Source organism: Myotis brandtii, unplaced genomic scaffold (genome assembly GCF_000412655.1).
Source record: "Myotis brandtii unplaced genomic scaffold, ASM41265v1 scaffold630, whole genome shotgun sequence".
NCBI lineage: Eukaryota > Metazoa > Chordata > Mammalia > Chiroptera > Vespertilionidae > Myotis > Myotis brandtii.
Window position 1 is genome coordinate 2236266 of NW_005370412.1, and position 6654 is coordinate 2242919.

At 42.5% G+C, this 6654-nt stretch overlaps 1 protein-coding gene across 1 annotated transcript in view; it reads left to right on the forward strand.

Annotated features, from left to right (window-relative positions):
- The window catches only part of NPHS2 (nephrosis 2, idiopathic, steroid-resistant (podocin)), a 21850-nt gene that overhangs the window by 756 nt on the left and 14440 nt on the right, over positions 1-6654 (forward strand). The window lies entirely within an intron of this gene.

Sequence of the window (6654 nt, forward strand, 5' to 3'; positions counted from 1 at the left end):
CGGGGAAGATGTCCGGGTCTGATCAGCAGATGCTGATTCAGTGGGTGCAGGTCTGTTAGGGATAATCGCAGGCAATTCTGATGCTTCGGAGAATTGCTGCAGAGCTAGAGGAATGCCCGGGGTGAGGGGGGCTTCCTGAATGAGAGAACATTCCAGGTGCCACTGGGGATAAAGGAGCTGGGAAACTAAAGATGAGGATGTACTTGGGAAACTAACCTAGGGATGCATTTATTGGATAGGTGGAATGAGCCAGATTTACTAGTATAAGGTCCTTGAAAACCAGAAAAGAGTAGAATAGAGAGGCATAACCTATTACCTTAAAATGTAAAGATAACCAAGGAATTTGAATCAAGAAGGAAATCTGAGCACACACATGTACCTTACCTTCTATCTAAAATTCCAGAGCATAATAAATCCAAAAGAAACCCCAGAGAACAAAATGTTCCATGAGTGAGCCAGGAATATTGAAGAATCCCTTGAAGACAGAAAATAGGAATGATGAAATGATGAGCTGGTATACAGCAGAATGGATAGAGCTAAATAGCAAATAAAAAGAAAAATGATGAGACAGGAAGAATGGATCCAGACATTCCAACATCTGAATGACAGGTGTTACAGAAACAACAAAGAATGGTGGTGAGGGTTGGGGGTTTAACAAGAAGAAAATGTCCCAGATTTGAAGAAAAAGACAAATTTTCAAATTAAAAGGACCCACTAAGTTCTTGGAATACTAGTAACTAATGAAATAGGTTACCTATAAAGCAATGGGAATTAGATTGCCATTGGATTTCTCAAATGACGCAATATTTTGAAAGCTGAAACTGAAATCCTATACCCAGCCAATTCCATATTGAAGTGGGAGAAAAGACATTCTCAGCTATGCAAGGATTCAGAAAGTTTATCATCTCACTGGAGAATGACTACTGCAACATGAATTGGGAAAAACAACATTATCCCAGATTCTCATCCCCAATCATCTGAGATAATAGGTAACACATATCGAACATTTACTACATGCTCTTTACATAAATGATCTAATTTCCCAATTACACTGTGGGAAGATACAATTATGATCCCCATTTGAAAGTGAAGAGACCGATGTACAGACATAAACAAGGATATAACAAAAAGTGATAGGCAATAAACTTATCTTGAAAAAAGATAAGTTTTTTCAAACTTATGCTTGAAAAAAAAAAAGAGGGTTTAAAAAAAAAAAGATATTCTGGAGCTAAATCCCAGATCAATAACTGCAAACCAAGTGTCAGGGGTAGTTTGGGTTGCTTCAATAAGAAGACCCCATTTGGAAGAGGCCCTGCAATTGGAGCCCTCACTTGGGTTTACCATAGAGCACTATCATTCATTCTCCATGACCGGCAGTCTTTTGTGGTGACTGGCCCGGGAAATGAATGGGAATGAGGTGGGAACGGTCACACCGGCATCTTTCACACCGTTGATGGTCACACTCACCTCTGCAATTCTTCAGGTATGTGGTAATGCTTTTGGTGTATTATTTTGGCACTCCGGTTGGCATTTTCTACCAGAATAGCCCTTACTCAATGAGTGAACTCAGCAATGAAGAAATTCTGTCAGTTGCTAAGATGACCTATTCCAGCTATTCACTTGTCAAGTAGGGTACATAACCATAAGATGCATTCAGTACCACCAGCCCTACCCAAAGGTGAACTTGGGCCGGAATTCAGTTATTTATCACCTAACTCCTATATAAGCTCAGAATGTTGATGGCAAACCATGACATTTTGATACCAGAAATTAGTGATAGTCTGTGAGCAGTTTGGGTACTTTCTTTTCTTCAGAGCAGTTATCCATAAGGGATCACTTGGGGAAAGGCTGGGACAAAAGTTTGTAGTACTGAGGTGTTTTAGCAACATCCTTCTTTAAGAATATCTGGGCTACGCTCAAGAGGCTCTGGGTCTGGGATCTGAGTTAGCTCTGTGAATGGGGTGACAAGTCATGTCGCTCACTCTTGAGATGCCTCGGTTCCCAGACCTAGAATTGTGTTTTCTTGGTTTTTTGCTTTTTGTTGTTACACTGAGTTGTTAAGTTCATTCCTTGGATCCTACAGTTAATTAACCACAACCAGAGAGCTCTGTGAGTCAAGACCAACGTGTTTTCCACCCTGCTGCCTATATGATGACTAGAGCCCATTTTCTTCTGGTAATTAACTATCTCCACCTGGTCTCCTCCCGTCCCTGCTTGCATAGGGGAGTATATTTCAACTGCAGCTGCTCCTACCAACATTCCTGCCTTAAAAAACAGCCAGTAAGGAGAGAGAGAGTGTGTGTGTGTGTGTTTAAGCTTCTGAAGCTTTAATATATGTCTCATGACAAGAATGAGAGACTCTTTTAAAAAATCTACTGAGGAATGAGTGAGGATTGAAAAAAACAACAACACAGTGTCGCATCCACCTGCTCTGGAACCACAGGTTGAGAAACCAATGTCATAGAGGTTAAACAAAAGTGTCACTGTCGCATCCACCTGCTCTTAACCACATGTTGAGAAACCAATGTCATAGAGGTTAAACAAAAGTGTTATTCCTATACTCCATTTAAAGCAGCCCCTTGTCACTCCCTTACTCTGGTTGATTTTTCTTAAGAGCACTTGGCCTTGGTATTATGTATTACATACAATTTTAATGTCAATTATACCTCAGTAAAGTGGGTAAATAAATACATAAGTAAATTAAAAATGCTTTAATTGTGTGAACATGTTTCTCATCAACAGTAACAAAAATTTAAAGAGCTTATCATTAAAAATCCTTGATTAGACATTTCATGTAGCCATTTCAAACATGAAATTATTTTTGTGGAAGCTCAAGATTTTCCCCCCCATTTAAAGTGTAATTTTTGACTTATGTAACATTAATGTCAGGTGAACAACATAAGGATTCGATAATTGCATATGTTGCAAAATGATCACCACAGTAAATCTAGTTAACATCCACCCCCATACATAGTTACAAAAACGTTTTTCTTGAAATGAGGACTTTTAAGATCTCTCTCAGCAACTTTCAAATATGCAACCCAGATGCTTGAGGTCAGTACAATTAGGGCAGCGGTTCTCAACTGTGGGTCGTGACCCCTTTGGCAGTCGAACAACCCTTTCACAGGGGTCGCCTAAGACCATCCTGCATATCAGATATTTTCATTACGATTCATAACAGCAACATTACAGTTATGAAGTAGCAACGAAAATAATTTTATGGTTGGGTCACAACATGAGGAACTGTATTTAAAGGGCCAGAAGGTTGAGAACCACTGAATTAGGGAAACTGGCTCTTCCAGAGCTGCCTGCAGTTACAACCAACTGCTCTGCCTATAAAGGTAGAAATTTCCATCTTTCTCAAGTCCTCACCCTGCCTCCCATGACCCCAAGTAGTCACCAAATTCTATTGATTCCACATCCTATCTAATAAAAGGGTAATATGCAAATTAACCATCACTCCGTCACAAATATGGTGGTGCCCATAGCCACAAGATGGTGGCTCCCAGTCCTCTCAGCCCTGCCAGAGTCCCCCAGTCCTGGGGGGGCGGCCGCTGAGAGTGAGCAGCGAGAACGGCCTGGTGGAATACTTGCTTCGTCACCATGGCGATGATGCAAGCATCCTGCCCTGGCCACGGAGGGCCTCTGGGCCACGGAGAGCCTCTGGGCAGCAGGTGCAGAGCGGCCAGGCCCCACAGAGAGCAGAGAACCATGGGGAGTGGGCCTAAGCCGTCACGGCTCCCGGTTTGGAGAGGACTCCCCTGAGGGCTCCCAGATTGGAGAGGGTGCAGGTCAGGCTGAGGGACCTACCCCCCATGCATGAATTTCATGCACCGGGCCTCTAGTCTCAGAGATATTTCCTGAATCCAAGCCATCTCCACTGCAAAGCCTCAGACCCAGCTCAAATTTGACTCAAAAGTCAAATTTAAGTCTCCTTAGTTTCTTAAAGCTCTAAAATAAGATTTGCAATTTTATCTATTGACAATGAATTCCAGCCTTCTCATTAAGTAATTCATATCCATCAATATTCACTATTTATCCAAATGGATATAACATTTCAAAACAATAAGTGAAATAAATATAATTTTTAAAGCCTTGAAATCTTTGATGACCTTTTGTCTCAGAAACAAACCCAAAAGTCAACAAATTTAATTGTTCCTCCCCTTCTTCTAATAACTCCATTTGCACATACATCAGTCTCTTGACAAATCCAAACAAGAAGGAAAGTATTAAGAGTTTTAAAATGTCAACATATAATATTTTCAACAAAGGGATGACCAACATTAATTAAAAAGGAATCTGAAAGAAAACAGCAATATCATAAGAGTAGATGAGGCCAGCCAGCTAGACTCATGTTGCTGCCTCAGCACTCCCCACCTCCCGCATCTTTCAGAGATGCTGTGCTGACCTTTTTACCATGGAATGCGATACGCTTTCTCAGCATCATTGTCATTTATAATCCCAACAGGCCTGTGTTATAAGCAGGTGCTTGTATCGATTGCTGTTAATATAAGGATATAAAAAATGAAGAAATTATTACGTACCTTGTCAGTGGTCCTACAGCACAAGAGACTGAGAACAAATACCCAATGCAGGGCCTTTTCTCGCCAGTTTTTCTTCTGCAAGAAACCCCTCTATCTTATTGGGAGACGGTACAGCTTTGAGAGCATTATTTATCCAGATACCTTGCCAATTCTTGGGAGTAAAAATTGAGGTGAAATTTTGGTTCAAGAGTTTAGGACTCTAGATCAAATTAATTTGTAACAATCAAAGGCTGAGAAAAAAAAATCAGTAAATGCTACCAACAGTTTCATACTTTTTCACACGGGGAAATCTTTACAGGATGATAAACTAGCTATGTACAATGGCAGCTATGAATTTGAGCGAATACTAAATAATCATGATACTTTTCCCTCTGTGGGCCAAATGCAGCCTCATAATTTTTCTCATTGTGCTGCTCTCGGCAGGAGCATTCATTGAGGCAGGCACATGAGAGGAAATATTTGTCCTCCCTTAGGGAACCCAGGCAATAAAAAGGGTTAGAGAGTAAAAACCACATCTACTCAACTTGCTTTATTACTAATCTTTTAATTACTCTATTCCCAGTAGCCTAAACTTGGAATATATGGAAGAAAGTAGTGGCATGGTTTTTCCAAACCCTTTGGTGTTACTTTAGGTTCTCATTCTCTAGTAAGATTTTTGAGAGAGGAAAAAAGCTAGTACTGCTGTGTGAACTCAAATTTGAAAAAGATAAGTGAACGTTATTTCTACCATCATGTGATCTGAGCTATTTGAGTAGAATCATAAATCTTTTTTTTTCTTTTTTTTTTCTTTTTTTTTAAAAATATACTTTATTGATTTTTTACAGAGAGGAAGGGAGAGGGATAGAGAGCTAGAAACATCGATGAGAGAGAAACATCGATCAGCTGCCTCCTGCATACGCCCCCACTGGGGATGTGCCTGCAACCAAGGTACATGCCCTTGACTGGAATCGAACCCGGGACCCTTGAGTCCACAGGCCGACACTCTATCCACTGAGCCAAACCAGTCAGGGCTAGAATCATAAATCTTGATTTGTAGGGTTACCTAGCCCAACCTCGAATTCAGGGTGAAACAGATTATGAATAGAGAGTAAAAGAGAAGCTTATTCATTGTTTCAAGTTCCTGGGCAGAGAGTGTGTCGGCTCCAGGGTCTGCTGCCCGATGGAGCACTGCCAGGGAACCTTGGAAACACAAAACTCCTGCCTTCAGCAAGGAAGCAGGAGAACAGGCCTCGTCATGGACAAAAGTGTCCCTCCCCTAAAAACAAGTTTAATCAGATCTCTTCCCTCCTAAGGCCCTTCAAGAAGCATGACACCATCAACAAGCTCAAGCCCTAGTAAAGATAATCCTATATAATAAAAGGGTAATATGCAAATTGACCCTAAAGGCAGAACCACTGGGAATGGCCGGTTGCTATGATGTGCACTGACCACCAGGGGGCATAAGCTCAATGCAGGAGCTGCCCCTGGTGGTCAGTGCACTCCAAAAGGGGGAGCTTAGGCTCAGCCACAAGCTGGGCTGATGTGGGAGCCTCTCCTGCCTTCTTGGCAGCGCTAAGGCAGTCTGTGGCTTAAGCTGGCAGGTGGACAACATCCCAGGGGTCCCGGACTGTGAAAGGGCTCAGGCTGGGCGGACCCCCTAAGTGCACCAGGCCTCTAGTAAATTAATAAAAATAAAACATAATAAGTGTGTGTGAGAGAGGATAGAGATCCAAAAGACTTCCTTTCCCCCTTTAAAATCTAAATCCTCCCAAGAGTAGTGCCAACACCATTACCAGTCAAAGCATTCGCAGAAAGAGCAGGGCCAGGACGTGAAATAAATTAGGGGGCGGGGAAGGGCTTGGGGAGGACCCCCAGGGGGAGTCAGGACGGCTTGGAGAGACGTTTCTAACTTTACCTTCAAGTTAACCCCACTGGGACGGCTTTTCTGTTCCCTCAAGCTCGCCAGCAGTGCCGAGGCCCCTAAGCAGAGGCCTTCAGAGCCCCGTGCCGGCATTTCAGGTGCATGGCCCACAGGAAACACATTTTAAACACCGCGACCCGGCTCACGGGCTTCGCACACTCACTGTGGAAAGTCATACTCCTTGGCGGGCGCGTCCATAGCTCCTCTGAG